Genomic DNA, 18,731 nt, shown 5'->3' on the forward strand with positions numbered 1-18,731 from the left:
AAGATTATCATTAGGGCGGCAATAATTTCAGTTACAGAACCCAGTGGGACCCAGCTTGCCTGGCTGGCCAAGGTTTATGTGTGCAGGGTAAGTGTGTGCTCAAGTCAAGAGGGGCCAAATCACACACACAGCAACGGTGAGTCAGTGAGTCAGGGGCATTCTCCAAGCTACAGGAGAATCCCCACCTGAAATCTTAAAAAAAAGCCTCCCGGAGTCCTTCCTGCAGCCTGTGGCCCTGTGTGAGGAATGAGCCTGGCTTTCTCTCTCCTTCCTGTCAGTACCAAACTGGGCAAAGTCTAGCATGGCTGCCTAGCTGCTCCTACCTACAAAGCCCTCTGCCCTTTGACCTCAGGAACCCAGAATGAACTCTGCCTGTGTTCAGAGTTCTCAAGCCCCCTCCCCCACTTCTCTATCCTCCAGCAGTCCTGTGTGGTTCTCCTGTGTACCCTTTACAGTGCCTACTCTCCTGACTGCCACACGGTAAGTGGTTCACTGTGAATGGCTCGGTGGATAATGCCACTTGCTGCTAAGCCCAATGAACTGCGTTCAAGCCATACAACCCACACAGTAGAAAAAGAGAAGCAACTTCCACTAAGTTGTTCTCTGACCTCCTGTTGCAGGATATTTGATCACACTGTGACCCCTGAGATTATGTTGTTTACTGCAAAGAAAGCCTGTTTCTAGTTGTGGTGTGGCTCTGCCCTAGCACACACCTTTAATCCAAGAGTTTTCTGCTTAAATAAGGTCAGCCAGAGGTCAAGAGGCAGAGCAAGCAACCAGTTGACAGGGAGTGAATACAGGAAAAGACCATAGAGAGTGAGAGGAAGTCAGGAGGATGGACAGAGAGACGCACAGGAGAAGGGAGGGACCTTCAGTTTGAGGGGTTTTTGTGTTGTTGTTGTTGTTGTTGTTGTTGTTGTGAGACAGCATGGAGAAGACACATTCCTTCTGAGAAGCTGAGCAGTAAGGTCAGCTGGGTGTGTTCTCTGCCTCTCGGAGCTAACAGGCTTTCACCACAGCATCTGGCTCCCAAGTCTTTATTGGTAAAATTGAACACTTGAGAGTCTATTAAGAACAACCACCTCCACATATGGCATATGGGCCTCACACACATTGACACACACAAATATATATACATATGTGTGTGTGGCCCATATGCCATATGTGGGATGTATATGTGTATGTATACACATACATGCATATATATACACTCAGATTCATTCCCCCACGCCTCTCTTTCTGCCCCCCTCCTCTCTCCCCCCCCCCCCAAATGGATGGAGCTTCAAGCTATACAAATGACTGCCTTGGCAAGCCATGCCACTGGTTGAATAGTAGCATTAATGCTTTGGGACTAACCAACCACTCTCTGCTTGGATTTAAAACCCCTTCCACAAGACAGAATTTATACCTGGACCAATAACTGGGCCAAAAATCAGAAGTTGGTTACATCTCTGGCCCTCGGGGAAAACCCAGTACTATTTATTATCCTGCTAGATGAACCCAGTAGTAAACCGGCCCCTGCATTCTTGTTTTTATACCTGTAGGTTAAAGCGTCTCTCATCCCTCATGAGAGAAGCTGCTTTTTGCAGAAGATGGTGACTAATATGCCGAGTCACAGCTGGTCACCTGCAGGGAGTAAGAGGCCATGGAGTGCTCAGTGCTAATCGGGACACCTGCATCACACCTCCTACCCCCAGGGAGCCAGGGATCACACAAAATAGGGACAGGAAAATTGTAAGAGCCAGAGGCAATCTGTGTCTGTAGCAAGACAGTAACTTCTGGCTAGACAGAGCCACTGCCTACAGGAACTCGCAGGAACCGCGACTGGACATGTAAGACTTGCACACATCAAGCCATCCATGCCCGTGTGGCTGGGAGTCTTGCAAGGCTTCACCTCTGCAGCCAATCACTGTTGCTGAGAGCAGGAGAGTCTGTGTGCGCTGGGGACAGGCCCCGTAGGTTAGTCAATCCCAAGATGATCTCCATGGGTTATATTTATGAATTGATGTGCATATGTGTAACCATTGTAATTAAGAATAAAAGGCCATGGGTGTGAGGAGCATGCGTGTCTGTGTGTCTGGGGATAGAGTGGAGGAAGGAGAGGGGTGGGAGAAATGACAGCAATACAGTATTCACACGTGAAATTCTTCACACACACACACATACACACACATACACACACATACACACACACACACACACACACACACACACACACACACACACACACACACACACTGAGGAGCAACTGATAACCAATGGCTGCTGGAAGGAGCAGAATGTTTCCTGCAGGGATGTGGCCAGAGTAGATGGTCCTGCGTTCACACACCCACACATGTGCAGTGAGCCCTGAGTGGACTGGGAGAGGGGAAGGGAGGGAGGGAGGGAGGGAGGGTCAAATACAGAGTTAGGGAAAGTGGGAAGGGACATAAAGAACTGAAGGGAAACTGGGGATAGATTAGATCAAAAGACATCATTCTCACGAATGAAATTTTCAACAAAAAAGAAGCAAAGTCCCACAGCGGACAGACGGGACCTCAGGAAATTAAGTCTTTGCAGAAAGCACCCCGTCTCTCCACCATTCCCTCCTCCCTCAGCCTACGTAAGTGGCTTTGAGTCCATTGGCCCTTATCTCCTCCTCCCAGAATCGTACTTGTTTTATAACAACAATGCCTTGGCGAGAATAATGGGATTTTTTTTAATGGTGGAGAATTCAGCCATAATTGTATTAACCTTACAGGTAAATAAATTTCCTTCCAATTCAGGCCCACCATGCAGACTTTTACAGACTCCAATTAAAGCAAGTATTTTAAAGCCAACTTTTATAAAATATGAAAATACTACATGAATTTTCCCAGGACACGAGCCTCTCAGGGTATTTTAAAATAGAAACATCACATTTCGTCAAATGACACATTAACTATAAAGTTATCACGTAACTGTTTACACGTGTAAAGATGTGTGAGAGACCTTGCACATGTGTGTCTTCTTCACTTGAGCTACTTCCAAGTAAATGTTTTTAAAGAGTAAATAAACCCAAGTGTTTATAGAATATATTTACCTTATAGTGGTTGGTAGCATATTTATTCTCCCCAAGGTTTGTAACATCTTTAAACTGTGAGCTTGCCAGTTGTATTATGACCTCTCCAGAAAGGAGTTCCACACGGGAGCAGTGTGAGGAGTCAGGCAGTGCTGTGGGCCTCCTGCCCACTCTGCAATCTGAGGAGTAAGGCAGCCTCCCCTCCACTGCTCACCATCCTGACCCTGCCTGTAGATTACTCACAGCTGCTTTTACTCAGAATGAAGAAGCTGCCTTGTGTTCTTGAGAACTTTGTTTATCCTGAATATTAGGTTTAGCGAATCCTTTTTCTACACCCACTGAGACGGTTGTGTGGACTTTGTCCCTTATTAACACGGTGGATTACATTAATTAATTTGGAAGATATTAAATCTGCTTCACATTTCTTGGGTAAATCCTTAGGGTCACTGCAAATAACCCTTTTTACATTACAGATTTGATTTCCAATATTTTTGTCATTAGGGAGGTTTGTGTCGTTCATAAGCGATATTTGTTTTATTTTCCCATGACAAAGAAAATATGAGAGCAATGCTAGCTTCCTGGTTGGGATACTAACTAACTTCCTGGTTGGGATACTAACTTCCTGGTTGGGATACTAACTTCCTGGTTTAGACGCTAACTCTCTGGTTTGGACGCTAGCTCCCTGGTTTAGATGCTAGCTCCCTGATTGGGATACTAGCTTCCTGCTGGGGTACTAGCTTCCTGCTGGGGTACTAGCTTCCTGGCTGGGGTACTAGCTTCCTGGCTGGGGTACTAGCTTCCTGCTGGGGTACTAGCTCGTGGTTTGGATGCTAGCTTCCTGCTGAGGTACTAGCTTCCTGCTGGGGTACTAGCTCGTGGTTTGAATGCTAGCTTCCTGCTGGGGTACTAGCTTCCTGGCTGGGGTACTAGCTTCCTGCTGGGGTACTAGCTTCCTGGCTGGGGTACTAGCTTCCTGCTGGGGTACTAGCTTCCTGCTGTGGTACTAGCTCGTGGTTTGGATGCTAGCTTCCTGCTGAGGTACTAGCTTCCTGCTGGGGTACTAGCTTCCTGGCTGGGGTACTAGCTTCCTGCTGGGGTACTAGCTTCCTGGCTGGGTTACTAGCTTCCTGCTGGGGTACTAGCTTCCTGCTGTGGTACTAGCTCGTGGTTTGGATGCTAGCTTCCTGCTGAGGTACTAGCTTCCTGCTGGGGTACTAGCTTCCTGGCTGGGGTACTAGCTTCCTGGCTGGGGTACTAGCTTCCTGCTGGGGTACTAGCTTCCTGCTGTGGTACTAGCTCATGGTTTGGATGCTAGCTTCCTGCTGAGGTACTAGCTTCCTGCTGGGGTACTAGCTTCCTGGCTGGGGTACTAGCTTCCTGCTGGGGTACTAGCTTCCTGCTGGAGTACTAGCTTCCTGCTGGGGTACTAGCTTCCTGCTGGGGTACTAGCTTCCTGCTGGGGTACTAGCTTCCTGCTGGGGTGCTAGCTTCCTGCTGGGGTACTAGCTTCCTGCTGGAGTACTAGCTTCCTGCTGGGGTACTAGCTTCCTGCTGGGGTACTAGCTTCCTGCTGGGGTACTAGCTTCCTGCTGGGGTGCTAGCTTCCTGCTGGGGTACTAGCTTCCTGCTGGAGTACTAGCTTCCTGCTGGGGTACTAGCTTCCTGCTGGGGTACTAGCTTCCTGGCTGGGGTACTAGCTTCCTGGCTGGATACTAGTTTATTCATTTGGATACTGGTTTACTGGTTTAGATACTAGCTTCTTGGTTTGGACACTGTATAAACTGATGACATGGCCACGTCATACTATGGTAAAGGTAAAGGTTTTTATTGCAGATAAGATAGAGACAACAGCCTGAGGCATTTTTGGAAGAGTCCAGAGAAAGAAAGTAGACTAAACATGGCCAGCAGACTGGACATCGCCAGAGCTACCTGCAAGAGAGGAGAGAATAGCAGGGGTTGGAGGTCAGACTAAAACACAGTGGGAAGCAGAGAAGAGAGCGGAGAGCACACTGTGGGACAGCGGGGCTATGAGGAGAAGGCGTGGCTGTGGGAGGGAAGCCTTGGAGCGGTACTAACATGAGAAGGGCTAGGATGCTGGATGAGGAGAAGGGCTAGGATGCTGGATGAGGAGAAGGGCTAGGATGCTGGATGAGGAGAAGGGCTAGGATGCTGGATGAGGAGAAGGGCTAGGATGCTGGATGAGAAGGGCTAGGATGCTGGATGAGAAGGGCTAGGATGCTGGATGAGAAGGGCTAGGATGCTGGCATGGACTCTGAAACGTGTAGCAGGTGCTTGTGCTACTGAGGGAGCCTGGAGGCCAGCGTGTGCTTTGATATGCTGATGGCACCATAGGGATCCATGTGTCCCTTCAGCCAGAGGTAAAGGAAATGACTCCATTCCTGAGGAGACGCACGCCTTTAATCCCAGCACTCGGGAGGCAGAGGCGGGCGGATCGCTGTGAGTTCGAGGCCAGCCTGGTCTACAAAGCGAGTCCAGGACAGTCAAGGCTACACAGAGAGACCCTGTCTCGAAAAACCAAAAAAAAAAAAAAAAAAAAAAAAAGAGCTGACTTTTCTCTAACCACCAAAAATCCTCCTGCAATCCAGGTTGAGCTTCTGTGTAAATATTTGGGGGTTGGGGCTGGAATTCCCTTTGCACCTGACAGAAACTGGCTTGCTGGCTGGGTGGGCTCTTCCTTCTTCCATTTCAAAAAAGTCGATGATATTTTTGTTATAGGTATTAAGTCTACATGTCCTATACATCTACAGTACATTATTTCAATCAGTTCTAATGATTTCATGTATTTTAAAGAAGTTAAAGAGGGCCGGGCGTGGTGGCGCACGCCTTTAATCCCAGTACTCCGGAGGCAGAGGCAGGCGGATCTCTGTGAGTTCAAGGCCAGCCTGGTCTACAAAGTGAGACCAGGACAGCCAAGGTTACACAGAGAAACCCTGTCTCGAAAAACAAAACAAAACAAACAAAAATAATCTACTCCTTAGCTTAGATATTGACTATTTTGAGGCCCCCATTTCTTTTATTTAAAGATTATATTGGTGTGTGTGTGTGTGTGTGCGCGTGCGCGCACATGCATGAGTATGTATTGTGTCCACAAAAGTCAGAGGATGTCAGATCTTGAGGTGCCAGAGTTACAGGTGGTTGTAAGCTTCATGGTACCAGGACTGGAACTGAACTAGGGTCCTCCAGAAGGTCAGTGCACTCCTGCCGGCTGTGCCATCTCTCTAGTCTAGACTCCTCCGGAAGGACAGGACACTCCTGCCGGCTGTGCCATCTCTCTAGTCTAGGCTCCTCCGGAAGGACAGGACACTCCTGCCGGCTGTGCCATCTCTCTAGTCTAGACTCCTCCGGAAGGACAGGACACTCCTGCCGGCTGTGCCATCTCTCTAGTCTAGGCTCCTCCGGAAGGACAGGACACTCCTGCCGGCTGTGCCATCTCTCTAGTCTAGGCTCCTCCGGAAGGACAGGACACTCCTGCCGGCTGTGCCATCTCTCTAGTCTAGACTCCTCCGGAAGGACAGGACACTCCTGCCGGCTGTACCATCTCTCTAGTCTAGACTCCTCCAGAAAGGACAGGACACTCCTGCCGGCTGTGCCATCTCTCTAGTCTAGGCTCCTCTAGAAGGACAGGACACTCCTGCCGGCTGTGCCATCTCTCTAGTCTAGACTCCTCCGGAAGGACAGGACACTCCTGCCGGCTGTGCCATCTCTCTAGTCTAGGCTCCTCCGGAAGGACAGGACACTCCTGCCGGCTGTGCCATCTCTCTAGTCTAGACTCCTCCAGAAGGACAGGACACTCCTGCCGGCTGTGCCATCTCTCTAGTCTAGACTCCTCCGGAAGGACAGGACACTCCTGCCGGCTGTGCCATCTCTCTAGTCTAGACTCCTCCGGAAGGGACAGGACACTCCTGCCGGCTGTGCCATCTTTCTAGTCTAGACTCCTCCGGAAGGACAGGACACTCCTGCCGGCTGTGCCATCTCTCTAGTCTAGGCTCCTCCGGAAGGACAGGACACTCCTGCCGGCTGTGCCATCTTTCTAGTCTAGACTCCTCCAGAAGGACAGGACACTCCTGCCGGCTGTGCCATCTCTCTAGTCTAGGCTCCTCCGGAAGGACAGGACACTCCTGCCGGCTGTGCCATCTTTCTAGTCTAGACTCCTCCAGAAGGACAGGACACTCTTGCCGGCTGTGCCATCTCTCTAGTCTAGGCTCCTCCGGAAGGGACAGGACACTCCTGCCGGCTGTGCCATCTCTCTAGTCTAGAGTCCTCCAGAAGGACAGGACACTCCTGCCGGCTGTGCCATCTCTCTAGCTTGCTCATTTCTTCCTGGGGGTTGAGTGGCCTGGTAATTTCCTGTTATCCTAAGGGTCCTTGGCTACTGAGTCTTATTGGCCTTTCCGGCATACAGTTCAGCCTTTGAGGTACGCAGCTCACATTAGCATCCTGTTTCCTGCCATCTCACTCAGAGAACTCATCAGCCTTCACTAGGACCAGCAAGCCTGCTCCCCATCCTGCTATATGTCTGTATAGCAACTGAGTTTTCTATTATTTTTTCCACCTATAGACCTTGGTATGTCTCTTGTCTTTGTGAGTATGTTCTAGATATCAAATTATTATCTACATGTTTAGTATTTTAAACTCCATTATTTTTTATCTTTTTATAATTTTTTTCCCTCAGGAACTTTTTTGGTTTCCAGAATTAGAATATTTTTTAGTACTGAAGTCAGAGAAAAATTTCAGTTATTTGACACTAAAACCAATTAAAAATAACTTAATTCCCCAGTTTCTTATCTCTAGCCTTTCTGCTACATATAGAGAGAGAAATGACATTTGTGCAGTGCTAAGTGAATTAAATTAGTTTCAATGAGAAGTGAACAGAAAGCAATATTAAATCCATTAACAAAGCTGGGCATGGTGGCTCACGCCTGTAATCCCAGCACTTGGGAGACAGAGGAAGGCAGACCTCTGTGAGTTCAAGGCTAGCCTGGTCTACAAAGTGAGTTCAGGATAGCCAAGGCTACACAGAGAAGCCTGGTCTCAAAATAAAAAAAAAAAATTTAAAAATTTTAATTCACTAACAAAATCCAAAATGTTAATGTAATTCCATTATATATTTATTGTGGTATTTGTGGCTTTATAAAAGATAGTATCAACAGATTCTGACAGAATTTTTAACAAATGAAGGTGTGTGTAATTTTTAATAATTTCTAGCTTATCAAAAGATGTTGAGCCAGGTGTAGTGGTACCTGTCTGTAATCCCAGCACCGAGGAGGCTGAGGCAGGAAGAGAGAGCGTGAGAGGGTCAGGGCTACAGAGGAACACTGTGTCAATATAAGATGAAGGGCTAAACTATCTCAGGAGTTTAGATTAAATGTGCTGTGTGCCTTCAGCTTCTTGCATCTCATTTGCCCTTGAAACAGCTTCCTTTAATTCAGATTTCATTCAAAACAACTGCCCTATAATACAGCATGTAACGGAAACTGGACAAGGTGGACAAATGCAGCCACAAACCCAGCATGGCCACACCCACCTGCAGCAAGATGGGCCTTTCCACATCAATAAATGAAGATGCCCCTGCAGCCTTGCTCAGAGGCTCGCCTCCTAGATGGCTCCAGGTCCGGCCAAGCTGACTAGCCGTCACAATGATGATTGCCTTCTGCCACAGGAGCCACAGGCACCCACACACCTAAAACAATCTTCCCAGAACCAACTAGTGGCAGCAAGAGATCTGAGGGGCTTGGTGCCAGCACACATGTCCCCCCACTCCACAAGCTGAGGGCTGGAATCAGTCAACCTAGAAAGTCACTAGGGTTAAAGGCTCATAAACTAAGAGACTGTAATATCCACAAAACTGCAGTGATGAAGGTTGAAATGGCAATCTTCCAAAATGAAAAGCTGGCTCAGTGGTCCGGTGGAAGGCTGAGCAGGCTATGTTGTACCCAGATCATCAGAGGAGAGGCAGGAGCAGTAACTGGGAGGGAGGCTACACTTCTCCAACCCCAGGCTCTCCAAGCAGGGTGGCACCCAATGCACACTGAGAAGTCATCGGCCAGTGTGCGTTGGCCTCCTCATACACATACACAAGACACACTGAAATGCCTACAGCGTGGGCACAAGAGCCATCTCAGGCTTGCAGCTCCAGAGCCGACAACCTTACGTCTTCACAAGGTATCACTAACACGGCGGGTCACACTGCCGTCCTAACACTTGGGCTGTGGGGCGCTGGGGCAAGATGAGTGCTGTAAGTTCTAGGCCAGCCTGGCATATAAGTAGGGAATCCTGCTAACACAACAACAGAGAAGAAAAGAGGGGAAGAGGGAAGGAAGGGGAGGAACAGGAAGAGGATAGAAAGGGGGAAGAGACTTCGGGGATACCCACAATAGGAACACTGATGTTCCTCCCTCTAAGCAACACACATTCCGCCTTCCAGAACAAATCCATTCTGTGAGTGGCTGCAACACACTAAAGTTGACAAGGCAAAGCTTTTAGGATTCCCTGTGGTCTGGGCAGACAGTGTCACAGCACATTCAGGCAGGCAGAGTGGACAGAGAGTCCAGCGTGTCTTACCACACGCCCGTGCTTGTCGGGAAGGACTCACAGCGTCAAACATGATTGCTTCGGGAACTAGTCCAAGGGGCTTCTCGGGGCAGGAGTGACTCACAGCAGGACAGAGAAAGGATCTGCGCCTCACACATACTGGCCACAGGAAGAAAACCAGCGGCCTGAACCTAGAGTTCGGCTTTCTCAGTGATGGAGGGGAGGTGACTGTCCCCAGTGATCAGGCCACTAACACAGGAGACACTTGGAATATTGACATCTCTCAGTAAACTAGATATAAATGCTTCCTCTCATAGGACCAATGCTGCCTGGAGCCAGGCTCTGCTCTGGAACTGTGCACCGGTTACCCAAAGTCCATCTGTCTTGTGTGGAGAGGCAGAAATGGTGCCAGCTTCCCAGTCCCTCAGGCAGGGCTTGCTGGGAAACTTCCCAGAGTACTTTTCCTCTTCCTCCAACTGCCTCCATTGCCCACGCAGTCCTCAAAGAGGAGAAAGTTTAGAAACAAAGTCAAGAGCTAAGCTTTAAGGTTTTGTGGAGAGGGTTGGGGATGGCCAGAACACCTGTGTGCACACATGTGTGGGTAACATCAGAGCACCAGTGTGCACACATGTGTGGGTAACACCAGCGCACCTGTGTGCACACATGTGTGGGTAACATCAGAGCACCTGTGTGCACACATGTGTGGGTAGCACCAGAGCACCTGTGTGCACACATGTGTGGGTAACACCAGCGCACCTGTGTGCACACATGTGTGGGTAACATCAGCGCACCTGTGTGCACACATGTGTGGGTAACACCAGAGCACCTGTGTGCACACATGTGGGGTAACACCAGAGCACCTGTGTGCACACATGTGTGGGTAACACCAGAGCACCTGTGTGCACACATGTGTGGGTAACATCAGAGCACCAGTGTGCACACATGTGTGGGTAACACCGGAGCACCAGTGTGCACACATGTGTGGGTAACACCGGAGCACCTGTGTGCACACATGTGTGGGTAACACCAGAGCACCTGTGTGCACACATGTGTGGGTAACACCGGAGCACCTGTGTGCACACATGTGTGGGTAACACCAGAGCACCAGTGTGCACACATGTGTGGGTAACATCAGAGCACCTGTGTGCACACATGTGTGGGTAACACCAGAGCACCAGTGTGCACACATGTGTGGGTAACACCAGAGCACCTGTGTGCACACATGTGTGGGTAATATCAGAGCACCTGTGTGCACACATGTGGGTAACATCAGAGTACCAGTATGCACACGTGCATGTGGGCCCTTGTGTGGCAAGTCCGTTGTTGAGGTTGTAGTGTCAGGTATAGTTTAAAATTCAAGTTTCTCTCATACAAAGGACAGAGGAATCAAATGAGCAAGAATTGCAAATCCATCTGTGGAACAAGGAGTCCACTCCTGTTCGGTGGTGGTAAGGCTAGACACGCTGGCCACTCTCACGTCAGCTTCCTTTCTCATAAAACTTCCAACAGCCACAAAGACAGTGGGAATGAAATTAAATGGCAGCTAATGAAAAGCTGTAGAAAGTAACAAATGCTCTGTGATTATAAGATATGCTGAAGACTGCGGAAGAATCCAGATGAATCTGAAATAACCCTTCCGCAGTGGCCTAAGACAGGCCCATTGTGATGAGACATCACCTAGGAAACCTAGCTCCTAATGGTCAGGGCAAACATTTAGAAGCAGCACTTCAGAAAACGTCACCTCAAGACAAAGGGAGTGATCAAGATGATTAATTCTGAGAACCAGAGTTGGAACTGGATTCTTTGAAAACACAAGACTAATAAGCACTGTACACAAACATGTCTGCTTAATCTCCAAGGCCCATCGGGAAAGCAGTGCCCGGGATCCAGGGCTGAGAAGACAAGCCACGTCTGTCTAAACAGGAGTCACTGGCAACTACGGATGGGGAGAGGACTCAGCAAGTGCACATGTGCCTGACAGCCTGGGGCAGGTTCCCAGAACCCAGGGAAAGGTGGAAGGAAGGAAGCAGCTCCAGAGCGCTGTGCTCTGACCTCACCTGTGCGTCTGCATTGACACACCATGCACACGCACACCCACACACACACACACACACACACACAGACAGAGAGACAGAGAGACAGAGACAGAGAGAGACAGAGAGACAGAGAGACAGAGACAGAGAGAGACAGACAGATAGAGAGACAGAGACAGACACAGAGACACAGAGGTAGAGAGACAAATAGAAAATAAATGTTAAGAGGTTACTGTATTCTATGCAGTCTTGCCTACATGAGGTTAGAAATGACAACGTCATCCTATTCGATGGTGGTACTGGGGGTCTCTGTCCGGGCTTAGCATTGGCCTTGAACTTTGTGACTGTTAATCTCATTGTGAACCTGACTAGACTTGAAGCCGCCTAGAAGCCAGACCTCGGGCATGCCCCTACCTGAGTTAACTGTGGTGGGCGGAGCCCGTGGACAGCATGCCCCTGCCTGAGTTAACTGTGGTGGGCGGAGCCACTCCCCGTGGACAGCATGCCCCTGCCTCAAGCTCCTTCTGCCACAACGGACTGTGCCCCTCAAACTACAGCAAACCGTCCTTCCTTAGGCTGCTTTTCTCCGTGTCTTGTCACAGCAGCAACAACAAAGTAACCGACATAATCACTGACCCGCTTGTGGCGGGTGAGGACTAGAGATGCCAATGTGTCCTGTAGTGTTTATCCGCAGCCAGGGGAGACACAGGATAGAGCAGAGTGCAAGAGGCTCAGCAGGAAGAAAGAACCAGGAAACTATGCTGTGCCCTCTGCCTCTCTGCTCTCAATTTATACTGCTTTTTCAAAAATGAAGTTTGAGTATTTTTATTAATTCTTAGGGGTTTTATATAATGTATTTTGATGTATTCAACGCCTTCCCCGCCCCATTCCTTCCCAACCCATCCTCTCTTCTGTACTCACAAACTTTGTGTACTTTATGGGGAGGGGAGGATATAAAGTCCCATTTGTGTTGCCCATGTACACGTGGGTAAGGGGCCATCGCTGGAGTGTGGTCAACCTAGCAGGGGCCACGCCCTTAAAGAACACTCACTCTCCTTCTCCCAGAGGCCAGTGGTTGCTAAGAGCTCATCCGCTAAGGGTGAGCCTTGATGTCCCTCCGCATTCGATGTGAGACTGTTATCTCCCTCACATTGCTTGAGACTCAGCACACTGTCACACCACTCATTTGATTTCCCCAGCTCCCAGCGTTTCTCCAGCTGCTCAAAGGGCAATGCCCTGTTCTGCATCCACAGCTGCCCAGGCAAACTCGCAGCTCACCCATACTCGTGTGGCCGCTGATCTGGCAGGGTGTCTATCCCCTACTGTATCCAGTACGCATGATGGATTATATTCAATTTAGCTAATGTGGACCTATAACTAATTACAGCAGCATTTCAAACCAGGCTGGAGTTATAGCCTTGTCAAGGTGCCCTTTTATAAACAGCCTGTTCCAAAGATTTACATACCAAGGAAGGCGAATTCAATTGTAAATATGACTAAGCCAGAGCACTAGGGGCTATGCGCCTACCCATTAAGAGAGAGAGGACTATGGATCTGCAGAGAAAATGAAAAAGAAGAAAAAAATATTGTGACGTTCCAGTTACTCATGTTAGGCCGGCTGTAGGGAAACTAGCAGGGTCAGGAAAGACTCACACCAGCCCAGAAAAGCTCCTGCTCCTGCACCCAGGGCCCCTGGGCAAGGTAGCCTCTGTTGGTGGCAGGTTCCTCAACATTCTGATAAGAAACAAGGATGAAATTTCAAAGGGATAAAAAATATGAGGCGTTACAGCACCACAAAATGGAGTGTACTCTGTGCTTTGCTGTTCCAACACGGGCTTGGGGAAGACGGCCTGGAGAGGTTGCTCTGCAAAGGCCCCTGCTCGGACCTCTACTGGGTACAAAATCAACTCTGCACCATCGCCTGGGTCTAGGACAATGAATGTTGTTTGTGCTGCTCACCCTGGTTTAATTTTTGTTGCTGTGTGATACAAGCAACTTGGAGGAAAAAGGGTTTCTTTTCTTATAATTCCAGGCTATAGTTCTGTACCACATGGAAGTCAAGGCAGGAAATTAATGACATCCACAGTCAAGATAAGAGAAAGAGAATAAATGCATGGACCCTTGTTGTTTGCTGCTCTTGGCTAGCCTGCTCTTCTCTTCTGCTGTCTGGGAGCCTCTGCCTAGGGAATGGTGCCACTCACAGTGGGCTGTGTCCTTCCACATCAGTTAACAACCAAAGCAATCCCCACAGAAGGTCCACAGGCCAATGTAGTATAAACGTCAATATGGATATCAGTAATCCCAGGTGACGCGAGGTTGTGTCAGTTTAACAGTTAAAACTAGCCAGGTCACTCCTGTCCAAAGGAGAGCGCTCATTAAGACCCGTCTTCAATGTGGTGCCACCCCAGCTTTTAAGCCCGGCCTCCCACTTCCTCCCTCACAAGGTCTGCTTCTGCCCACATGGCTCCTACATTCCTGAGCACAGTCTGTCGTGAAGTCTCAGATCTTGGCCATAATGCTTGTGCTAGGAGAACAGCCTTCTTAGGTATCTCCTGCTTCCACTTCTCCATATTTGAAACCTCCTTCTCCTTAGAATTCCCACTTCTCCCTGAGAGGGGCCAGCCCAAGATGCAAGTCTTGGCTGGTTCTCGGCACCTGTTCCTACCACTGTTTCCTTGATAGAGATCAAAATCTAAGAATTTTTACTTATTTTCTACATTTAAAAATTCACTGCATAAACTGTGGCTCAAGAAAGTCTATCTTTATATAAGCTAAAATGTCCAACAGATGTCAAAAGTCAGGCTAAGACTTTTGCCCGAGATGCCCAGGAGTATTATGACATTAAAGTCCCCAGTGAATTGTATTACAATGCAGAATCATGCCAGCCAAGACCAGGGATAAAATCTGTTTAGTCACAGTATCATCTGTCAAAGTATGTGTTCTCCTCATGGCATGGCCCATCTGCCACCTCCTCCATGACCTCTCTCATGGAACTCACTCTCAGATTGACAGCTCCGCGCTCTGCTCTCAGGGTGCCCCACAAAAACTTTTGCATCAACATCTTCACAAAAACAACTTTAAGGAGAACACGGCATGTAAGAAGCTGTAGGGGACCAAAGATCCAAGTTCTCCCTGCCTAGCAACAGAGAGGGAAACACGTCTCAACCAGGGGGTCTGTAGTGTGTGGAGCCCGGGAGCTGTTAGTCCAACTCTGAAAATGGCAGCTTCCTTCCTGGCAGACCTTCTCCCTCACCCCCCGTAAACCAGGGGTAAGTTTCTTCCATTGTAGGTCACTAAGCCCCGAATACGTCTGACACCGTCATTTAGATGCCTAGTAAACGCTGGTTGTGTAAAGTTGTGTGATTATTATGACCCTCCCCCTCCTGACAGCATAAGGGAGGCAGCAGAGCGATGCAGGAAGAGCAAGGGCCTGAGGATCTTCTGCAGCACACGCTGTCTGTCCTTCAGGAGCTCAGGAGACGTGAGCTGGTTCAAACCTGACGGGGTGCTGTCGCTGATGGATCAGAGAGAGAAGAGCCAGTGCAGCCAACAGGTCAGTTGAAAGGCATTTTAAGATGAAGCATAGACGATTAGGAATTCTATCATCTGTCCAAATGGGAAAACGTCCAAATGACCTAAGGTGACGCCAGATGCTGGTCCACCGTCAGGAGCTAGGACGACAGGGGAGACACGTGAGGAGACTGTGGACGATGTCAGCCTGACTGGGCCTCAGCAGATGGAGCGGAGGCTGAGGATACAGATGCCCAGCAAGCACTCAGGTGACTGTGACACACAGCCAGGGGTAACTACTGGAGAGTCCTCCAGAAACAAACAGCAAACTGCCCCAGGACTCAGCCGCCGTGCTGCCATGGGGACACTGCCTCGGAAGGAAGTGAGGCCTCTATGATGAGGAGACGTCCGCACACCCATGTTCACTGCATGCTCACAGTGCACACTTAACCAATCAGCTCAGGTGCCCGCGGATGAACGCGCAGAGAACACACAATCTTTTAAAAAGGAGCCTCGTCATGGCAAAATAAACAACCATGAAGAATGCTGGGGGAAGAAATAAGCAGGGCACAGAAGGACACACAGCGCAAGATGTCAGCATGCTGTCTAAAAGTCTACGCTCAGAAGCAGCCCAGAGGAGGGAACTGCAGGAGCTCCGGGCACTGGGGCACCAGGAGGAGCTGGTGATGGGTATAAACTGCAATTAGGTATGTATGCTAAGGGTTAAAGACCTGTCAGCCTGCACAGTGAACACTGCTAGTAACAACACTCTATACATCTAAAAATGACTAAAGCGTTTTATGAACACAATATAAAAAGTTCTAAGTAGGGGCGAGGGAGATGGCTTGGTCAGAGAAGAACTCGCCTCACATGTGTGAGGACCTGACTTTGTACCCATGTTTTAGCCCAGAACCCATGTTTTAAAAAAAAAAAAAAAAAAGCATGGCAGCATGACCCTGTAACCCTAGCCTGCAAGTCGGGAGGTAACAAGACAACCCCGGAAAATCACATAGTGAAAGCCAAGAAATGAGAGAACCTGCCTCAAAAGCAAATAGATGCGCACCCTAAAGACCAACAGCAAAGACTGTGCTCTAGCCTCCCACACCCACGTGTGCACCACATACACACACATGTGTACCACACACATGTGCACCACACACATGTGCACCACACACACCCACATGTGCACCACACACACCCACATGTGCTCCACATACACCCACATACGCTCCACACACATCCACATGTGCACCACACACACCCACATGTGCACCACACACACATGTGTACCACACACATGTGCACCACACACACCCACATGTGCACCACACCCACCCACATGTGCACCACACACACACACACACACATCTGCACCACATACACCCACATGTGCTCCACACACACACACACACATGTGTACCACACACATGTGCACCACACACACCCACATGTGCACCACACACATCCACATGTGCTCCACACACACACACATGTGTACCACACACAAGTGCACCACACACACCCACATGTGCACCACACACATGTGAACCACACACACCCACATGTGTACCACACACATGCACAAACACACATACATATACACACAAAACTCAGGGGATTGTTATCTAACTTGATGTGATCATTGCATAATCTACACATATCAAAACATCCTTAATGTATACAATGGTTTGTAAACCAAAATTAATATGAAATTTTAAAAATATTTTTAAAGAACCAGAAAGCAGAACGAACGCACGCCACCGCTGCTCTTGTCTGGCCTTTGGAGACAGGTCTAATGGAAATCACTCCTGAGAGAGGAGCTTCCCACCTGGCTGGCGCCAGCAACAATGGAGCTCAAGTGGTCAGTGAGCCATGCCCAGAGCATCAGAAAAGGGCATCTTCCCAGCAGGAATACTTCCTGAACCTGTGTCCCGGGAGGTCAGCAACTGTCCTTTGGTCATGTCCTGGGCTAACAACAGCAAGTGGTGACATGCTGGGCACTGCACCTGTTGGCTTGTTAGCCAGCTTTGTCCCCTAACACCTTGCGAGGAAACACTGCCCACACTCAGGGTGAGGACCTGAGGCTGAGGAAATGACTCAGCAGATCAAGCGCTTGCCACGCAACTGTGTGTACCTGATCTCAACCTCCAGAATGCATGTTTTACCAACAAAAACTCCAGGCATATAGACCTTTGTACTCCCAGCGACGAAATGTGAGGCAGAGATGGGGGGCGGGGTGTCTCCTAAAACTTTCAGGCTAACTAGCCTGGCCTACGAGGCAAACAACAGAAGCTGTCTCAAACAAAAAGTGGAAGGCACCCAAGGAACATCTGAGGTTGTCTTCTGACCTCATGTGCACGCACTCACATGAGCACACACTCACCTAACACACACACAGCCTGAAAGCCAGAGGGGTTCAGTGGTCACATGACTCACGTGACTCACAGGAACCAAACAGCCACTGTCATTTTGCCTGTTGGTAGCGCAGTAGGGAGTGCCAGCGTTGGACTGGACTCTGGCTAGGCCTCTCTCACAGACCTGCCTCACAACCCATCAAGCAGAGGAAGCCATGCCCTCTAGACCTCCCCAAGCCCTGAACTCACAGCCGCCTGTCTAATCAATAACCACTTAGCAGACCTGGGTCACAGGGGTGGGGGCTGGGGTGCCATTCCTTTTTCCCGGAGACACTAACCACATTGACTAGCTCATCTATTCTAGAAGCTCCTCTTTAGAACCGTTTATTGGACTGAGGCGTAAAGGGAAGCATTTTCAACATCTGATACCATGCTGCTTGTTGGTTTCTGTATGCAAATTGCTCCTCCATCAATATACCCTGTTCAAAGAATCTGTCCTTGTGAAAATCAACATACTTTTCCCTATATTACATAGCACCCTTGGTCTTCTGTTTCTTCCCCAACCCCCAACCTCCAGCCATTAACAAGGCTTCTTGACTTTTCTAAATCGTCACAAACAGGTCCACCAGCCTCTATAACATGCAGCACTTCTGCTCAGTATCTGCTCTGTTTTCGTGGGTTCATCTCTGGACCGATGGGGAGAGGACTGTTCATCTCTACACTGCCGTCCGCACCTCCACCAGTAGCCCGACCATCGGAAATACTCCTTGCCCGGATGCCGGCCATGTGACAGCAGTCTTGTCACTCCATGAAGCTCGCTCCGTGCATCCCACCGGTGTGACCCCTGCCACCTGCGTGACCTCCAGTGTGCCCTCACAAGTGCAACAGTTATGGATGTGTACACTGCTTTCACAGCCCTTATTTGATTGACATGTAAACACAGTGTGGCAGGGAGCAAAGCATGGCATTTAAAGCAGTCTTCTGGAAGAGAGTATCGGTTCTCAGCATGGAGAGTAGTAGGCTTGCATACCTGTGACCTGTGTGTGTGTGTGTGTGCAGCCATGCAGGTCATTCCACGTTTGAGAGGCACAATCAGTCAGCACTTGGTCCTAGTACAACACTCACGTTGCCAATGAACACTGAGATCTTTGTCACCAAATCTTCCTGATCCACTGAGGTTACAGGACATGGAGAAACTGCTTACTAAAGGAAGGCTTGGGCTTAAGTTGCTACAAGGCCTCT

General features: G+C 49.2%; 1 protein-coding gene across 2 annotated transcripts in view; it reads right to left on the reverse strand.

Annotated features, from left to right (window-relative positions):
* Nucleotides 1–18,731, reverse strand: part of KCNH1 (potassium voltage-gated channel subfamily H member 1) — a 306,029-nt gene that overhangs the window by 199,183 nt on the left and 88,115 nt on the right. The window lies entirely within an intron of this gene.

The sequence above is a fragment of the Acomys minous genome (assembly GCF_964271855.1).
Source record: "Acomys minous genome assembly, chromosome: 1".
Lineage (NCBI taxonomy): Eukaryota > Metazoa > Chordata > Mammalia > Rodentia > Muridae > Acomys > Acomys minous.